The following is a 21,470-nucleotide window of genomic DNA, read 5'->3' as shown; positions in this document are numbered from 1 at the left end:
CCTTCATCAAGATACTCAACCTTCACCCAAGATATTCACCCTTCATCCAAGATGCTCAACCTTCGCCCAAGATACCCCTTCATCAAGATACTCAACCTTCACATAAGATATTCACCCTTCATCAAGATGCTCAACCTTCGCCCAAGATAGTAACCCTTCATCAAGATGCTCAACCTTCACATAAGATATTCACCCTTCATCAAGATGCTCAACCTTCGCCCAAGATATTCACCCTTCATCAAGATGCTCAACCTTCACATAAGATATTCACCCTTCATCAAGATGCTCAACCTTCGCCCAAGATATTCACCCTTCATCAAGATGCTCAACCTTCACCCAAGATATTCACCCTTCATCAAGATGCTCAACCTTCACCCAAGATATTCACCTTTCATCAAGATACTCAACCTTCATCCAAGATATTCACCCTTCATCAAGATGTTCAACCTTCACCCAAGATATTCACCCTTCATCAAGATGCTCAACCTTCACCCAAGATATTCACCCTTCATCAAGATGCTCAACCTTCACATAAGATATTCACCCTTTATCAAGATGCTCAACCTTCACCCAAGATATTCACCCTTCATCCACGATGCTCAACCTTCACCCAAGATATTCACCCTTCATCAAGATGCTCAACCTTCACATAAGATATTCACCCTTCATCAAGATACTCAGCCTTCACATAAGATATTCACCCTTCACCAAGATACTCAACTTTCACCCAAGATATTCACCCTTCATCAAGATACTCAACCTTCACATAAGATATTCACCCTTCATCAAGATGCTCAACCTTCACCAGAGAGATATTCACCCTTCATCAAGATGCTCAACCTTCACCCAAGATATTCACCCTTCATCAAGATGCTCAACCTTCACATAAGATATTCACCCTTCATCAAGATACTCAACCTTCACCCAAGATTTTCACCCTTCATCAAGATGCTCAACCTTCACCCAAGATAGTAACCCTTCATCAAGAAACTCAACCTTCACATAAGATATTCACCCTTCATCAAGATACTCAACCTTCACCCAAGATATTCACCCTTCATCAAGATACTCAACCTTCACATGAGATATTCACCCTTCATCAAGATGCTCAACCTTCACCAGAGATATTCACCCTTCATCAAGATGCTCAACCTTCGCCCAAGATAGTAACCCTTCATCAAGATACTCAACCTTCACATAAGATATTCACCCTTCATCAAGATGCTCAACCTTCGCCCAAGATATTCACCCTTCATCAAGATGCTCAACCTTCATAAGATATTCACCCTTCATCAAGATGCTCAGCCTTCACCCAAGATATTCACCCTTCATCAAGATGCTCAACCTTCGCCCAAGATATTCACCCTTCATCAAGATGCTCAACCTTCACATAAGATGTTCACCCTTCATCAAGATGCTCAACCTTCACCCAAGATATTCACCCTTCATCAAGATGCTCAACCTTCGCCCAAGATAGTAACCCTTCATCAAGATGCTCAACCTTCACATAAGATATTCACTCTTCATCAAGATGCTCAACCTTCACCCAAGATATTCACCCTTCATCAAGATGCTCAACCTTCACATAAGATTTTCACCCTTCATCAAGATGCTCAACCTTCACACCCAAGATATTCACCCTTCATCAAGATGCTCAACCTTCACCCAAGATATTCACCCTTCATCAAGATGCTCAACCTTCACCCAAGATATTCACCCTTCATCAAGATGCTCAACCTTCACCCAAGATATTCACCCTTCATCAAGATACTCAACCTTCACCCAAGATATTCACCCTTCATCCAAGATGCTCAACCTTCACCCAAGATATTCACCCTTCATCAAGATGCTCAACCTTCACCCAAGATATTCACCCCTTCATCAAAATGCTCAATCTTCACCCAAGATATTCACCCTTCATCAAGATGTTCAACCTTCACATAAGATATTCACCCTTCATCAAGATGCTCAACCTTCACCAAAGATATTCACCCTTCATCAAGATACTCAACCTTCACCCAAGATATTCACCCTTCATCAAGATGCTCAACCTTCACATAAGATATTCACCCTTCATCAAGATGCTCAACCTTCACATAAGATATTCACCCTTCATCAAGATGCTCAACCTTCACCCAAGATATTCACCCTTCATCAAGATGCTCAACCTTCACATAAGATATTCACCCTTCATCAAGATGTTCAACCTTCACCCAAGATATTCACCCTTCATCAAGATGCTCAACCTTCACCCAAGATATTCACCCTTCATCAAGATGCTCAACATTCACCGAAGATATTCACCCTTCATCAAGATACTCAACCTTCATCCAAGATATTCACCCTTCATCAAGATGCTCAACCTTCACCCAAGATATTCACCCTTCATCAAGATGCTCAACCTTCACCCAAGATATTTCACCCTTCATCAAGATGCTCAACCTTCACATAAGATATTCACCCTTCATCAAGATGCTCAACCTTCACCCAAGATAGTTCAACCCTTCATCAAGATGCTCAACCTTCACATAAGATATTCACCTTTCATCAAGATGCTCAACCTTCACCCAAGATATTCACCCTTCATCAAGATACTCAACCTTCACATAAGATATTCACCCTTCATCAAGATGTTCAACCTTCACCCAAGATATTCACCCTTCATCAAGATGCTCAACCTTCACCCAAGATATTCACCCTTCATCAAGATGCTCAACATTCACCGAAGATATTCACCCTTCATCAAGATACTCAACCTTCACCCAAGATATTCACCCTTCATCAAGATGCTCAACCTTCACCCAAGATATTCACCCTTCATCAAGATGCTCAACCTTCACCCAAGATATTCACCCTTCATCAAGATGCTCAACCTTCACCCAAGATATTCACCCTTCATCAAGATGCTCAACCTTCACATAAGATATTCACCCTTCATCAAGATGCTCAACCTTCACATAAGATATTCACCCTTCATCAAGATGCTCAACCTTCACCCAAGATATTCACCCTTCATCAAGATGCTCAACCTTCACCCAAGATATTCACCCTTCATCAAGATGCTCAACCTTCACCCAAGATATTCACCCTTCATCAAGATGCTCAACCTTCACCCAAGATATTCACCCTTCATCAAGATGCTCAACCTTCACATAAGATATTCACCCTTCATCAAGATGCTCAACCTTCACCCAAGATATTCACCCTTTATCAAGATGCTCAACCTTCACCCAAGATATTCACCCTTCATCCACGATGTTCATCCTTTTAGAGGCGGTGGCGTCAGAGTGTAAGCGGCATGTATAGTGAACAGAATACGGACGTCACCTTCCAGACAGTTGTCGTTTCCTTTCACAGAAGACACAAGGGTTATTGTTACAAGAGGACAATACGTTACCCCATACACACGCCCCAGTGCTGCCCTAGCCGCCACGACACTCCGACTTCTCACAGACTTACCATCAGACCATTTGCGTGGCAGATTGTACAACGTACGAACTGTACAGCAGCTGGAACGTGCTATAGGTTCTCACATGGGGAGTTGTGTTTTGCCCAGTCATGACGGCGAGGAGATCTCACAAGAGACTGGTGTCACCAGTCAGGTGCTACGAAGTGGAGTAGCCTAGTATACTCAGCAGTGTTGGTAATGACCGTGAGGGTGCTACGAAGTGGTATAGCCAAAGACATGAAGGCTATTTACACATGGTCTTGGCGATCCACATGAAAACTATGATCAGAAGGCGAGAACCTCAACAATCACAAGCAGCGAGACACATGAAAGCAAACACGCCGACATTTCTAAACAGAAAAGCGCATCAAAATTGCAATTTTGATATAAAAAAGCGACAATGAAATTAACCATAATCCTTAATACTATCAAGAAAGGACTTAATCGATATTCACTGAAACTTTTTGAGACAAGCGGAATTAATGCCATTCGGATTCTCAAAATCTCAAAGGAATAGCTTACATCTTTAGAATCTCAGAAACGGGCCGAGTTCCGTTCCGTCAAACATTTTATTTTCAACATTGTATACCACCATCCCACGCAACACACTTAAGGGAAAACCTCATTCCTTGATTCATGGGCCTATTGTAAACAAACGTGGTGAACAAAGATATCCCTACACATCAACTTTCAGAGGTTCAGGACAATTTGTAAAAAATGAAAGCAAATGTCATTTGAAGTTTACCGAGAAAACAATATGTGAAATTGACATTGATAACATCTTTCTGAAATTCTGGGGTAAAACATTTCGCCAAGAAGTAGGCATCCTCCGTGGGCACCAATTGTGGATCTGTTTCTTTATGCACATGAATCAGGATTTCTGCTTGGGTTGGCAAAACCAAAACAAGGTAATTTAGCCAAGAAGTTTAACTTAAGCTTCCGATATATCGATGATTTAATATCGTTCAATAACCATCAAATCGCCAATTGCCTTCCACTGATTTACCCACCTGAACTCGTAATTAAGGAGACACGTGAGACCGCCTTAATTGTTTCATACTTAGATCTATGCATAACAACTAAGAGTGACAAGGGATGATTTCAACTTTCCAATAGTCAACTTTTCCGTTCATGTCGAGCAATATTCCAACAGCTCCATCCTTTCGTGTTTACATTTCACAACTTTTTAGGTACAATCCAGCGTGTTCTTTTTATCAGGATTTCAAAGAGCGTCGTACCACACAGAAGTTGTTTGATCAAGGTTACAACATTCAAGGCCTCAGTAAAGCTTTCAAGAAGTTTTATGGTAGACATGTGGAGGACATTTCCAAGTTTGATACATCAGTGACAATAAATATGTCCGATGCAATTCCCTATTTTGACTTAAACCATACGTTCCAGAAGTATTTCAGGTGAAGTGTGACTAGACTTAGCATGTGTTTATGACCGGTGCCACCGGTGGAGCAGGATATGGTGACCTTTTCTCGAACCCCTGGTATCATCACTATTTTCATAATGATTCATAAACACATGCTCTGCCATCGTATCGCATGGTGACAATAACTAGATTGTCTGGTTCAGACCCGATTTCTTTACAAACAACCTCACACAGCTGTAATACTGCTGAAACAAATATATGCTCATGATAAAGTCACAATTGTACAATCGACTCTGCTTTGGGCAGAGATTTCTTATGAATGTGGAAAGGGTTTTTTCGCTTCTATCTACGAAACTTGAGTGTGCCATGGTGCCGGCGAGTTTGACTGTCCGTTACAGCAGATGTATGAGTATGTAGTCGTTAGACAACACATAGTCTGAGGACCCGTGTGCAACACACAGACACTTGCATGTCGCCAAGGGGTGGGGCGCTGTGTGTTACGTCACACGAATATGACATACAAAACAGTCACCTTCGCAACAGACACTAGTCACCTCCGCTAGCAGACAGTTGTCCAGAGGTTGTGTGTTGGCACGGACTATCAGGATTTGACTTTGCACCACAAGTACCTGATCTGGACAACCAAACACAGGACCTATCCTGAAGCAACTGTATCTTTCACAACGTTTACGACGCACCAGCACACATGGCAGATTCCACCAGAGGCAGTGGACCAGGACGAGTGACGGTTCACATAGCGCTCTACCGATGACTGGTATGACCAAAGCAGAGAAGGGAACGTCACGCATAGTGTTGTGATCGTGAGGTTGGCCTATTTGGAGAGGTTTGGGTAGCATTCTTGTGCTAACGGTTGATCTCAACTGAGTATCGTCCACTGGAATCTTATTGCCATAAAGTATCTTGAATATGTTTTGACCCCAGCCCTTCTGTCATTCATGCAACGACACGGTCCCGGGCTGACATTTCAATATAACAACGCTTTGCCTCATACTGCAGTTCTGGCGTACCCGTAGATCAATGGCGTCAACTTCGGGGTAGAGTGCCCCGACAGATTCTACTGTCCTTCTGGGGACGTTATTGGCATTTTTAGCGTGAACTTGACGTTGGCGGTCATGGTCTGTCATGCATTATTTTCCAATAAAATGATATCGCAATCCACGTTGCATCGCCCATATTGTTACCTGGATGAGAGCAGTGTGATACACATCTATTTTCAAATAGTACACAAGCTGCTGCCATTGTGGGATTCAGTTTGATATCCCAGATAGGCACAGTGTTAGAATGCTATAGCTGGTGTCATCCGTCGTATTATCACCGCAATACTGCTAAAAGTAGCGTCCAACCATATCCAATCACCCACTCAGTCAAAGGTTTTCATCATCTGAGCAAGAGACAGCCATGAACCCCACAGGCGACTGCTTGTTTTCCCAAGTACAACGGTATTTCCTTTTGATTTGTCCTTTTCATTTTGTAAACAGTCCTGCTCGATGTATACTTAGTCATTTCCTTTTGGTAAGTAGTTTATACTTTGTATGGTGTTTTCCAGAGTAGTGGGAAATCCTTTACAGAATCGGGTACTCAAAGCGAGTTGATCGTTATCATTTATCAACCTACATTCAAAACGTCTCCAAGCGCAATCAAGGTTTGCTTTGAAGTGGTATACTAATATGGTTAGAAACGTAAAACAAATGTAACTTTAACCTTTTTGCAACGTCATTCATTCAATTTGATGGTTTTTGTTCATTATCATTTAAAAGGTTTCACTCCAGAGCACTGGCGGGTCTTGTCTGATGATGGCTACATAGTTCTGTGAGGACGTGATTACCACCGACACACTGACTCTGTAATCATCTTCCATTATAGAGTCATTTGAAGTACCGGGAACACTAGCTCCGAATTGTTTCATCTCACAACAATCAAACGATTAAAGCATACCTAATGTACCACAGAAGCTTACCCATACATCATCATCTGTAGCGGATGATCGACTTAAGAAGACGAAGTAGCGTATACAAAACGTATGGGTAGGAATACTAAACGCAGTTCAATCGTGTGCTGTCAACCCTAAAGGTATGGGTTCGAATCCCTTCTTAGGGTGAAGCCCTTCTAATACAGACAGTAATATTACAGGTACATATTATACTGGGGTTGGTGGGTGTGTCAGGCTGTACCACCCTGTCAACTAATACATGGAAGGATACTACAGGTACATATTATATTGAGGTTGGTGGACGTGTAAGGATGTACCACCCAGTCAACTAATACATGGAAGGATATACTACAGGTACATATTAAACTGGGGTTGGTGGGTGTGTCAGGTTGTACCACCCAGTCAACTAATACATGGAAGGATACTACAGGTACATATTATATTGGGGTTGGTGGGCGTGTCAGGATGTACCACCCAGTCAACTAATACATGGAAGGATACTACAGGTACATATTATATTGGGGTTGGTGGGTGTGTCAGGATGTACCACCCAGTCAACTAATACATGGAAGGACACTACAGGTACATATTATATTGGGGTTGGTGGGTGTGTCAGGATGTACCCATATTATGGGGTTGCCCAGTCAACTAATACATGGAAGGATACTACAGGTACATAGTATACTGGGGTTGGTGGGTGTGTCAGGATGTACCACCCAGTCAACTAATACATGGAAGGATACTACAGGTACATAGTATACTGGGGTTGGTGGGTGTGTCAGGTTGTACAACCCAGTCAACTAATACATGGAAGGATACTACAGGTACATATTATATTGGGGTTGGTGGGTGTGTCAGGATGTACAACCCAGTCAACTAATACATGGAAGGATACTACAGGTACATATTATATTGGGGTTGGTGGGTGTGTCAGGATGTACCACCCAGTCAACTAATACATGGAAGGATACTACAGGTACATATTATATTGGGGTTGGTGGGTGTGTCAGGTTGTACCACCCAGTCAACTAATACATGGAAGGATACTACAGGTACATATTATACTGGGGTTGGTGGGCGTGTCAGGTTGTACCCAGTCAAACTAATACATGGAAGGATACTACAGGTACATATTATACTGGGGTTGGTGGGTGTGTCAGGTTGTACCACCCTGTCAACTAATACATGGAAGGATACTACAGGTACATATTATACTGGGGTTGGTGGGTGTGTCAGGTTGTACCACCCAGTCAACTAATACATGGAAGGATACTACAGGTACATATTATACTGGGGTTGGTGGGTGTGTCAGGATGTACAACCCAGTCAACTAATACATGGAAGGATACTACAGGTACATATTATACTGGGGTTGGTGGGTGTGTCAGGATGTACAACCCAGTCAACTAATACATGGAAGGATACTACAGGTACATATTATACTGGGGTTGGTGGGTGTGTCAGGATGTACCACCCAGTCAACTAATACATGGAAGGATACTACAGGTACATATTATACTGGGGTTGGTGGGCGTGTCAGGATGTACCACCCAGTCAACTAATACATGGAAGGATACTACAGGTACATATTATATTGGGGTTGGTGGGCGTGTCATGATGTACCACCCAGTCAACTAATACATGGAAGGATACTACAGGTATTTGCTATACTGATGTTGGTGGGCGTGTCAGGATGTACCACCCAGTCAACTAATACATGGAAGGATACTACAGGTACATATTATACTGGGGTTGGTGGGTGTGTCAGGATGTACCACCCAGTCAACTAATACATGGAAGGATACTACAGGTACATATTATACTGGGGTTGGTGGGTGTGTCAGGATGTACAACCCAGTCAACTAATACATGGAAGGATACTACAGGTACATATTATACTGGGTTGGTGGGTGTGTCAGGATGTACAACCCAGTCAACTAATACATGGAAGGATACTACAGGTACATATTATATTGGGGTTGGTGGGTGAGTCAGGTTGTACCACCCAGTCAACTAATACATGGAAGGATACTACAGGTACATATTATACTGGGGTTGGTGGGTGTGTCAGGATGTACAACCCAGTCAACTAATACATGGAAGGATACTACAGGTACATATTATACTGGGGTTGGTGGTGTGTCAGGTTGTACCACCCAGTCAACTAATACATGGAAGGATACTACAGGTACATATTATACTGGGGTTGGTGGGTGTGTCAGGTTGTACCACCCAGTGAACTAATACATGGAAGGATACTACAGGTACATATTATACTGGGGTTGGTGGGTTTGTCAGGATGTACCACCCAGTCAACTAATACATGGAAGGATACTACAGGTACATATTATATTGGGGTTTGTGGGCGTGTCAGGATGTACCACCCAGTCAACTAATACATGGAAGGATACTACAGGTACATATTATACTGGGGTTGGTGGGTGTGTCAGGATGTACCACCCAGTCAACTAATACATGGAAGGATACTACAGGTACATATTATACTGGGGTTGGTGGGTGTGTCAGGATGTACCACCCAGTCAACTAATACATGGAAGGATACTACAGGTACATATTATACTGGGGTTGGTGGGTGTGTCAGGTTGTACCACCCAGTCAACTAATACATGGAAGGATACTACAGGTACATATTATACTGGGGTTGGTGGGCGTGTCAGGATGTACCACCCAGTCAACTAATACATGGAAGGATACTACAGGTACATATTATACTGGGGTTGGTGGGTGTGTCAGGATGTACCACCCAGTCAACTAATACATGGAAGGATACTACAGGTACATATTATACTGGGGTTGGTGGGTGTGTCAGGATGTACCACCCAGTCAACTAATACATGGAAGGATACTACAGGTACATATTATACTGGGGTTGTTGGCGTGTCAGGATGTACCACCCAGTCAACTAATACATGGAAGGATACTACAGGTACATATTATATTGGGGTTGGTGAGTGTGTCAGGTTGTACCACCCAGTCAACTAATACATGGAAGGATACTACAGGTACATATTATATACTGGGGTTGGTGGGTCGTGTCAGGATGTACCACCCAGTCAACTAATACATGGAAGGATACTACAGGTACATATTATACTGGGGTTGGTGGGTGTGTCAGGTTGTACCACCCAGTCAACTAATACATGGAAGGATACTACAGGTACATATTATACTGGGGTTGGTGGGTGTGTCAGGATGTACAACCCAGTCAACTAATACATGGAAGGATACTACAGGTACATATTATACTGGGGTTGGTGGGTGTGTCAGGATGTACCACCCAGTCAACTAATACATGGAAGGATACTACAGGTACATATTATACTGGGGTTGGTGGGTGTGTCAGGATGTACCACCCAGTCAACTAATACATGGAAGGATACTACAGGTACATATTATACTGGGGTTGGTGGGTGTGTCAGGATGTACCACCCAGTCAACTAATACATGGAAGGATACTACAGGTACATATTATATTGGGGTTGGTGGGTGTGTCAGGATGTACCACCCAGTCAACTAATACATGGAAGGATACTACAGGTACATATTATACTGGGGTTGGTGGGTGTGTCAGGATGTACCACCCAGTCAACTAATACATGGAAGGATACTACAGGTACATATTATATTGGGGTTGGTGGGTGTGTCAGGTTGTACCACCCAGTCAACTAATACATGGAAGGATACTACAGGTACATATTATATTGGGGTTGGTGGGTGTGTCAGGATGTACCACCCAGTCAACTAATACATGGAAGGATACTACAGGTACATATTATATTGGGGTTGGTGGGTGTGTCAGGATGTACCACCCAGTCAACTAATACATGGAAGGATACTACAGGTACATATTATACTGGGGTTGGTGGGTGTGTCAGGATGTACAACCCAGTCAACTAATACATGGAAGGATACTACAGGTACATATTATACTGGGGTTGGTGGGTGTGTCAGGATGTACCACCCAGTCAACTAATACATGGAAGGATACTACAGGTACATATTATATACTGGGGTTGGTGGGTGTGTCAGGATGTACCACCCAGTCAACTAATACATGGAAGGATACTACAGGTACATATTATACTGGGGTTGGTGGGTGTGTCAGGATGTACCACCCAGTCAACTAATACATGGAAGGATACTACAGGTACATATTATACTGGGGTTGGTGGGTGTGTCAGGATGTACCACCCAGTCAACTAATACATGGAAGGATACTACAGGTACATATTATATTGGGGTTGGTGGGTGTGTCAGGATGTACCACCCAGTCAACTAATACATGGAAGGATACTACAGGTACATATTATACTGGGGTTGGTGGGTGTGTCAGGATGTACCACCCAGTCAACTAATACATGGAAGGATACTACAGGTACATATGTCATATGGGGTTTGTGGGTGTGTCAGGTTGTACCACCCAGTCAACTAATACATGGAAGGATACTACAGGTACATATTATATTGGGGTTGGTGGGTGTGTCAGGTTGTACCACCCAGTCAACTAATACATGGAAGGATACTACAGGTACATATTATACTGGGGTTGGTGGGTGTGTCAGGATGTACAACCCAGTCAACTAATACATGGAAGGATACTACAGGTACATATTATACTGGGGTTGGTGGGTGTGTCAGGATGTACCACCCAGTCAACTAATACATGGAAGGATACTACAGGTACATATTATACTGGGGTTGGTGGGTGTGTCAGGATGTACCACCCAGTCAACTAATACATGGAAGGATACTACAGGTACATATTATACTGGGGTTGGTGGGTGTGTCAGGATGTACCACCCAGTCAACTAATACATGGAAGGATACTACAGGTACATATTATATTGGGGTTGGTGGGCGTGTCATGATGTACCACCCAGTCAACTAATACATGGAAGGATACTTCAGGTACATATTATATTGGGGTTTGTGGGCATGTCATGATGTACCACCCAGTCAACTAATACATGGAAGGATACTACAGGTATATGCTATACTGATGTTGGTGGTCGTGTCAGGATGTACCACCCAGTCAACTAATACATGGAAGGATACTACAGGTACATATTATATTGGGGTTTGTGAGCATGTCAGGTTGTACCACCCAGTCAACTAATACATGGAAGGACACTACAGGTATATATTATACTGGGGTTGGTGGGCGTGTCAGGATTGTACCACCCAGTCAACTAATACATGTAAGGATACTACAAGTACATATTATACTGGGGTTGGTGGGTGTGTCAGGATGTACCACCCAGTCAACCAATACATGGAAGGATACTACAGGTACATATTATACTGGGGTTGGTGGGTGTGTCAGGATGTACCACCCAGTCAACTAATACATGGAAGGATACTACAGGTACATATTATACTGGGGTTGGTGGGTGTGTCAGGATGTACCACCCAGTCAACTAATACATGGAAGGATACTACAGGTACATATTATACTGGGGTTGGTGGGTGTGTCAGGATGTACAACCCAGTCAACTAATACATGGAAGGATACTACAGGTACATATTATATTGGGGTTGGTGGGTGATGTCAGGTTGTACCACCCAGTCAACTAATACATGGAAGGATACTACAGGTACATATTATATTGGGGTTGGTGGGTGTGTCAGGTTGTACCACCCAGTCAACTAATACATGGAAGGATACTACAGGTACATATTATACTGGGGTTGGTGGGTGTGTCAGGATGTACAACCCAGTCAACTAATACATGGAAGGATACTACAGGTACATATTATACTGGGGTTGGTGGGTGTGTCAGGATGTACCACCCAGTCAACTAATACATGGAAGGATACTACAGGTACATATTATACTGGGGTTGGTGGGTGAGTCAGGTTGTACCACCCAGTCAACTAATACATGGAAGGATACTACAGGTACATATTATACTTGGGGTTGGTGGGTGTCAGGATGTACCACCCAGTTAACTAATACATGAAAGGATACTACAGGTATATATTATATTGGGGTTGGTGGGTGTGTCAGGATGTACCACCCAGTCAACTAATACATGGAAGGATACTACAGGTACATATTATACTGGGGTTGGTGGGCGTGTCAGGATGTACCACCCAGTCAACTAATACATGGAAGGATACTACAGGTACATATTATACTGGGGTTGGTGGGCGTGTCAGGATGTACCACCCAGTCAACTAATACATGGAAGGATACTACAGGTACATATTATACTGGGGTTGGTGGGTGTGTCAGGATGTACCACCCAGTCAACTAATACATGGAAGGATACTACAGGTACATATTATACTGGGGTTGGTGGGTGTGTCAGGATGTACCACCCAGTCAACTAATACATGGAAGGATACTACAGGTACATATTATACTGGGGTTGGTGGGTGTGTCAGGATGTACCACCCAGTCAACTAATACATGGAAGGATACTACAGGTACATATTATACTGGGGTTGGTGGGTGTGTCAGGATGTACCACCCAGTCAACTAATACATGGAAGGATACTACAGGTACATATTATACTGGGGTTGGTGGGTGTGTCAGGATGTACCACCCAGTCAACTAATACATGGAAGGATACTACAGGTACATATTATACTGGGGTTGGTGGGTGTGTCAGGATGTACCACCCAGTCAACTAATACATGGAAGGATACTACAGGTACATATTATACTTGGGGTTGGTGGGTGTGTCAGGTTGTACCACCCAGTCAACTAATACATGGAAGGATACTACAGGTACATATTATACTGGGGTTGGTGGGTGTGTCAGGATGTACCACCCAGTCAACTAATACATGGAAGGATACTACAGGTACATATTATATTGGGGTTGGTGGGTGTGTCAGGATGTACAACCCAGTCAACTAATACATGGAAGGATACTACAGGTACATATTATACTGGGGTTGGTGGGTGTGTCAGGTTGTACCACCCAGTCAACTAATACATGGAAGGATACTACAGGTACATATTATACTGGGGTTGGTGGGTGTGTCAGGATGTACCACCCAGTCAACTAATACATGGAAGGATACTACAGGTACATATTATACTGGGGTTGGTGGGTGTGTCAGGATGTACCACCCAGTCAACTAATACATGGAAGGATACTACAGGTACATATTATATTGGGGTTGGTGGGTGTGTCAGGATGTACCACCCAGTCAACTAATACATGGAAGGATACTACAGGTACATATTATACTGGGGTTGGTGGGTGTGTCAGGATGTACCACCCAGTCAACTAATACATGGAAGGATACTACAGGTACATATTATATTGGGGTTGGTGGGCGTGTCATGATGTACCACCCAGTCAACTAATACATGGAAGGATACTACAGGTACATATTATATACTGGGGTTGGTGGGTGTGTCAGGATGTACCACCCAGTCAACTAATACATGGAAGGATACTACAGGTACATATTATACTGGGGTTGGTGGGTGTGTCAGGATGTACCACCCAGTCAACTAATACATGGAAGGATACTACAGGTACATATTATACTGGGGTTGGTGGGTGTGTCAGGATGTACCACCCAGTCAACTAATACATGGAAGGATACTACAGGTACATATTATACTGGGGTTGGTGGGTGTGTCAGGATGTACCACCCAGTCAACTAATACATGGAAGGATACTACAGGTACATATTATACTGGGGTTGGTGGGCGTGTCAGGATGTACCACCCAGTCAACTAATACATGGAAGGATACTACAGGTACATATTATACTGGGGTTGGTGGGTGTGTCAGGATGTACCACCCAGTCAACTAATACATGGAAGGATACTACAGGTACATATTATATTGGGGTTGGTGGGTGTGTCAGGTTGTACCACCCAGTCAACTAATACATGGAAGGATACTACAGGTACATATTATACTGGGGTTGGTGTCTGTGTCAGGATGTACCACCCAGTCAACTAATACATGGAAGGATACTACAGGTACATATTATACTGGGGTTGGTGTCTGTGTCAGGTTGTACCACCCAGTCAACTAATACATGGAAGGATACTACAGGTACATATTATACTGGGGTTGGTGTCTGTGTCAGGTTGTACCACCCAGTCAACTAATACATGGAAGGATACTACAGGTACATATTATACTGGGGTTGGTGTCTGTGTCAGGTTGTACCACCCAGTCAACTAATACATGGAAGGATACTACAGGTACATATTATATTGGGGTTGGTGGGTGTGTCAGGATGTACCACCCAGTCAACTAATACATGGAAGGATACTACAGGTACATATTATACTGGGGTTGGTGGGTGTGTCAGGATGTACCACCCAGTCAACTAATACATGGAAGGATACTACAGGTACATATTATACTGGGGTTGGTGGGTGTGTCAGGATGTACCACCCAGTCAACTAATACATGGAAGGATACTACAGGTACATATTATACTGGGGTTGGTGGGCGTGTCAGGTTGTACCACCCAGTCAACTAATACATGGAAGGATACTACAGGTACATATTATACTGGGGTTGGTGGGTGTGTCAGGATGTACCACCCAGTCAACTAATACATGGAAGGATACTACAGGTACATATTATACTGGGGTTGGTGGGTGTGTCAGGATGTACCACCCAGTCAACTAATACATGGAAGGATACTACAGGTACATATTATACTGTGGGTTGGTGGGTGTGTCAGGATGTACCACCCAGTCAACTAATACATGGAAGGATACTACAGGTACATATTATACTGGGGTTGGTGGGTGTGTCAGGATGTACCACCCAGTCAACTAATACATGGAAGGATACTACAGGTACATATTATACTGGGGTTGGTGGGCGTGTCAGGTTGTACCACCCAGTCAACTAATACATGGAAGGATACTACAGGTACATATTATACTGGGGTTGGTGGGTGTGTCAGGATGTACCACCCAGTCAACTAATACATGGAAGGATACTACAGGTACATATTATACTGGGGTTGGTGGGTGTGTCAGGATGTACCACCCAGTCAACTAATACATGGAAGGATACTACAGGTACATATTATACTGGGGTTGGTGGGTGTGTCAGGTTGTACCACCCAGTCAACTAATACATGGAAGGATACTACAGGTACATATTATACTGGGGTTGGTGGTGTGTCAGGATGTACCACCCAGTCAACTAATACATGGAAGGATACTACAGGTACATATTATACTGGGGTTGGTGGGTGTGTCAGGATGTACCACCCAGTCAACTAATACATGGAAGGATACTACAGGTACATATTATACTGGGGTTGGTGGGTGTGTCAGGATGTACCACCCAGTCAACTAATACATGGAAGGATACTACAGGTACATATTATACTGGGGTTGGTGGGTGTGTCAGGATGTACCGCCCAGTCAACTAATACATGGAAGGATACTACAGGTACATATTATACTGGGGTTGGTGGGTGTGTCAGGATGTACCACCCAGTCAACTAATACATGGAAGGATACTACAGGTACATATTATACTGGGGTTGGTGGGTGTGTCAGGATGTACCACCCAGTCAACTAATACATGGAAGGATACTACAGGTACATATTATACTGGGGTTGGAGGGCGTGTCAGGATGTACCACCCAGTCAACTAATACATGGAAGGATACTACAGGTACATATTATACTGGGGTTGGTGGGTGTGTCAGGTTGTACCACCCAGTCAACTAATACATGGAAGGATACTACAGGTACATATTATACTGGGGTTGGTGTCTGTGTCAGGTTGTACCACCCAGTCAACTAATACATGGAAGGATACTACAGGTACATATTATATTGGGGTTGGTGTCTGTGTCAGGTTGTACCACCCAGTCAACTAATACATGGAAGGATACTACAGGTACATATTATATTGGGGTTGGTGGGCGTGTCAGGATGTACCACCCAGTCAACTAATACATGGAAGGATACTACAGGTACATATCAAATAAAGATTGGTGGGCGTGTCCCCACAATCATCGAAATACATAAAAGGGGATGCTTGCTCAGACTTTGAATAGTGGATGTGTGTCGTGGTACGCCAACGACATGAGACGTGGATGGGCCCAGAATCGACGATACACAAATCGTTGTGATACGGATGAAACTGGGGTATTTCCGTGTGTGACGTGTTTATGGTCATTATTTTATCCCAAACAAACAAACCTCTCCAGCTCTAGTTCCTAATGCACAAACACGAGCTGTTTATGCGTCTTCAACTGTTTCGTTTCAGCTGATCTAGTTTCCTCTAAATTGATCACCTGTCTAAACTCCTCCTGGTCTTGGTTCAGTAATTGATCATGACGTGGACGCGTGTAACGAGTGTTAAGCCTAAGGCAATTTGTCAAAAATGAAAGCAATGCCATCTGAACTTTACTGAGAAAACAATCTGTGAAATAGAAGACTTCCTCATTGATATCATCAGTGTACAATTTGCGGGTAAGACATTTATTCAAGCAGCAGGCATCCTCATGGGCACCAGTTGTGCTTCCCTTCCGGCTGATCCATTTCCTCATGCATATGAATCGCAATTTCTGTTGAGATTGGCAAAACAAGGTATTTTTCAACTTAAGCTTCATGTGTATCGATAAACTGATGTCGTTCAATAACCATCAAATAACCACTGATTTACTAACTGAACCAGATAGAAAGGAGACCGGTGAGACTGCCTCGTCTGTTTTATGTTTTAGATCTATGCATACAGATTAGGAATAACACACCAGCTCTTCACAAGCAGGATGACTTTAACTTGCCAACCGTCGACTTTCCACTTTATGTCAAGCAATATTCCTACAGTTCCAGTCTTCACGTATCAGAACTCCCGAGAAACGCTCGAGCATGTTCTTTGTAACAATATATCTACGATTTCAAATAGCGTCATACGACCTTTGTCCTGAAGTAGTTTCATCAGTGTTACAAAGTACAAGGTCTCAGTAAAACTTTCAAAAGGTTTTATGGTTTATGTGTTATGTATCGATTCCAAGGTTGAAACTAATGCAGTATTTAAGCGGGGATCAGACAAAAAAAACACAAAGCAATGTGATATACATGTAATTCGGAATTAGGTATTCTCACATTAACTGAGTGTACAAATTAATACAAATCACCACAAAGGTGCTACAATGGCAGTACGATACAAAAACAGTGATGATAGCAATGTAGACAGAGTTGGTCAAGTATCCAAACTAGGCCACGGCCGAGTATCCAGGGTGGGATGTGATCTCCACACACTTGGTGTTCTTCTTGTTATTCAGATGCAATGTGAGATGAGCTGCAAATTTCTAAATGATGTCACGTCCGATTCCCTATTTTGACTTGTTCCATATGTTTCCCTGTTGTTTTCAGGTGGACAACAGCCTTCTCTTGGCAGTGTTTCTGAAGATTACCACCGGTGGACAACAGACTTGTCTTGGCAGTGTTTCTGAAGAGTGCCACCGGTGGACAACAGACTTGTCTTGGCAGTGTTTCTGAAGAGTGCACCGATTGACAACAGACTTGTCTTGGCAGTGTTTCTGAAGAGTGCCACCGATGGACAACAGACTTGTCTTGGCAGTGTTTCTGAAGAGTGCCACCGGTGGACAACAGACTTGTCTTGGCAGTGTTTCTGAAGAGTGCCACCGATGGACAACTTGTCTTGGCAGACTTGTCTTGGCCAGTGTTCTGAAGAGTGCCACCGGTGGACAACAGACTTGTCTTGGCAGTGTTTCTGAAGAGTGCCACCGATTGACAACAGACTTGTCTTGGCTGTGTTTCTGAAGAGTGCCACCGGTGGACAACAGACTTGTCTTGGCAGTGTTTCTGAAGAGTGCACCGATTGACAACAGACTTGTCTTGGCAGTGTTTCTGAAGAGTGCCACCGATTGGGACCAACAACAGACTTGTCTTGGCAGTGTTTCTGAAGAGTGCCACCGGTGGACAACAGACTTGTCTTGACAGTGTTTCTGAAGAGTGCCACCGGTGGACAACAGACTTGTCTTGGCAGTGTTTCTGAAGAGTGCACCGATTGACAACAGACTTGTCTTGGCAGTGTTTCTGAAGAGTGCACCGATTGACAACAGACTTGTCTTGGCAGTGTTTCTGAAGAGTGCCACCGATGGACAACAGACTTGTCTTGGCAGTGTTTCTGAAGAGTGCCACCGGTGGACAACAGACTTGTCTTGGCAGTGTTTCTGAAGAGTGCCACCGGTGGACAACAGATTTGTCTTGGCAGTGTTTCTGAAGAGGGTACCCACCGATGGACAACATATTTACCACACGCTCACAGATCAGCGACCTTCTGGCATCATCATTATTGATCAGTGATTCATTGACACATTAAGTAGTCAGAATAATAAAAGTTGATGCTTTTGCCGGAGATTTCCTATCAATTTAGAAAGGGTTTTTGTCGCTTCTTTTTCCTTGTACTGTCTTACTGATAACTCAGTTCGTATTGTTTTCATGCATAATTCCAGGTTAGAACATGTGGTTTATGTAACCGTCTGACATGTTTTAGTGAAAACACTCTGAAACTATTTGACGGGAATTCCTCAAAATTCGCCAAGAGCGTACTTGAAGGTTCATTTCCACAATATTACGCCATTATAACTTGTCACTCAATGTCATGTCCTGCTGTGAGTATGATTGACAATATATCTAAAAACACATATTGTCGAGTCGTGAAGAGCCTGAATGGTTTTGTGCTACAGCTGCAGCTGCCAGGTTTGCTGTGAAATGGAAGTATGATATACATACTCTCGGCCCCTTCCGATTTCCGTATAATTATCATTATGTATATGCTGTCGGATGTGTCGAACACTCGGATAATTCGAACTGTTCCCTTGGTCCCGACGAGTTCGACACAACAGGGTTAACTGTATTAAGATAGAGTGTCCTTCTACTCACTCAGGCACAACGGCTTCCGTGGTGGATCACTGACTGTGTGCTGGCGATTAGGTGCTTAACTCTACAAGTGGGTTCGAATCCCGGATGGGACTTGACCCCAAAATAGTATCAGGATCTCTGCTTTACAGAGAAAGTGTATCCCAAACATAACATATGTTGCATTTGACCACTTTCTAAAAGGCATTGTGAATTGAAAAGGAAAATAAGTGATTCACCAGATCGTACAGTATATCAATGACTTCTGCTATGAATATTAGTTCATATTATAACAAAATGATATAAAGCAGACGAAATCAAGGTTGCTTAAATTTGTGATCGAATATGACATACAAGTTTTGTTCTTCGCCAACCCAATTTCTTACTCATATGACTTTTTAAACCAAAGTTCAACATTACGATTAACACATTCAATTCCTGCTGGTGATTATACGAGCTCGTACCTACCAATATTTTGCTGTTTTAGAAATGGAGTGGACTATAAGGAATTTCAGATATCCTTACTTCAGGTATTGAGAATACTGTATTCACGTTAACCGTAATGGTAACTGTCACCTGTCGGTCATCGACATGGCTATGTTCGTTATCCTGACGTATCCAACCTCGTTATAGTATTATCTCTTAATATCCGACCTCCTGATACCGTTGTCCCGCAATATCCGACTGCGCCATAGCAATATCCAGTACTCTGCAGTCGTTAGTAGTCAGGACGCGTGCTCTGAGAGGTGTTAGATTCCCGTGCTGTGTCTCACCATGTTGGTAGATTCCCGTGCTGTGTCTCACCATGTTGGTAGATTCCCGTGCTGTGTCTCACCCTGATGGTAGATTCCCGTGCTGTGTCTCACCATGTTGGTAGATTCAAGTGCTGTGTCTCACCATGTTGGTAGATTCCCGTGCTGTGTCTCACCCTGTTGTTAGATTCCAGTGCTGTGTCTCACCATGTTGGTAGATTCCCGTGCTGTGTCTCACCATGTTGTTAGATTCCCGTGCTGTGTCTCACCATGTTGCTAGATTCCCGTTCTCACCCTGCTGTGATTCCTCACCATGTTGGTAGATTCCCGTGCTGTGTCTCACCATGTTGTTAGATTCCCGTGCTGTGTCCCACCATGTTGCTAGATTCCCGTGCTGTCTCACCATGATGGTAGATTCCCATGCTGTGTCCCACTATGTTGGTAGATTCCCGTGCTGTGTCCCACCATGTTGGTAGATTCCCTTGTTGTGTCCCACCATGTTGGTAGATTCCCGTGCTGTGTCTCACCATGTTGGTAGATTCCCGTGCTGTGTCTCACCATGTTGGTAGATTCCCGTGCTGTGTCTCACCATGTTGGTAGATTCCCGTGCTGTGTCCCACCATGTTGGTAGATTCCCTTGTTGTGTCCCACCATGTTGGTAGATTCCCGTTCTGTGTCTCACCATGTTGGTAGATTCCCGTGCTGTGTCTCACCATGTTGTTAGATTCCCGTGCTATGTCTCACCATGCTGGTAGATTCCCGTGCTGTGTCTCACCATGTTGGTAGATTCCCGTGCTGTGTCTCACCATGATGGTAGATTCCCGTGCTGTGTCTCACCATGTTGGTAGATTCCCGTGCTGTGTCTCACCATGTTGGTAGATTCCCGTGCTGTGTCTCACCATGTTGGTAGATTCCCGTGCTGTGTCCAGCCATGTTGTTAGATTCCCGTGCTGTGTCTCACCATGTTGGTAGATTTCCGTGCTGTGTCTCACCATGTTGGTAGATTCCCGTGCTGTGTCTCACCATGTTGGTAGATTCCCATGCTGTGCCTCACCATGATGGTAGATTCCCG

This window comes from Haliotis rubra, unplaced genomic scaffold (genome assembly GCF_003918875.1).
Source record: "Haliotis rubra isolate DU_JTF1 unplaced genomic scaffold, ASM391887v1 Scf331, whole genome shotgun sequence".
NCBI lineage: Eukaryota > Metazoa > Mollusca > Gastropoda > Lepetellida > Haliotidae > Haliotis > Haliotis rubra.
Note: the sequence above shows the minus strand (reverse complement) of the source record.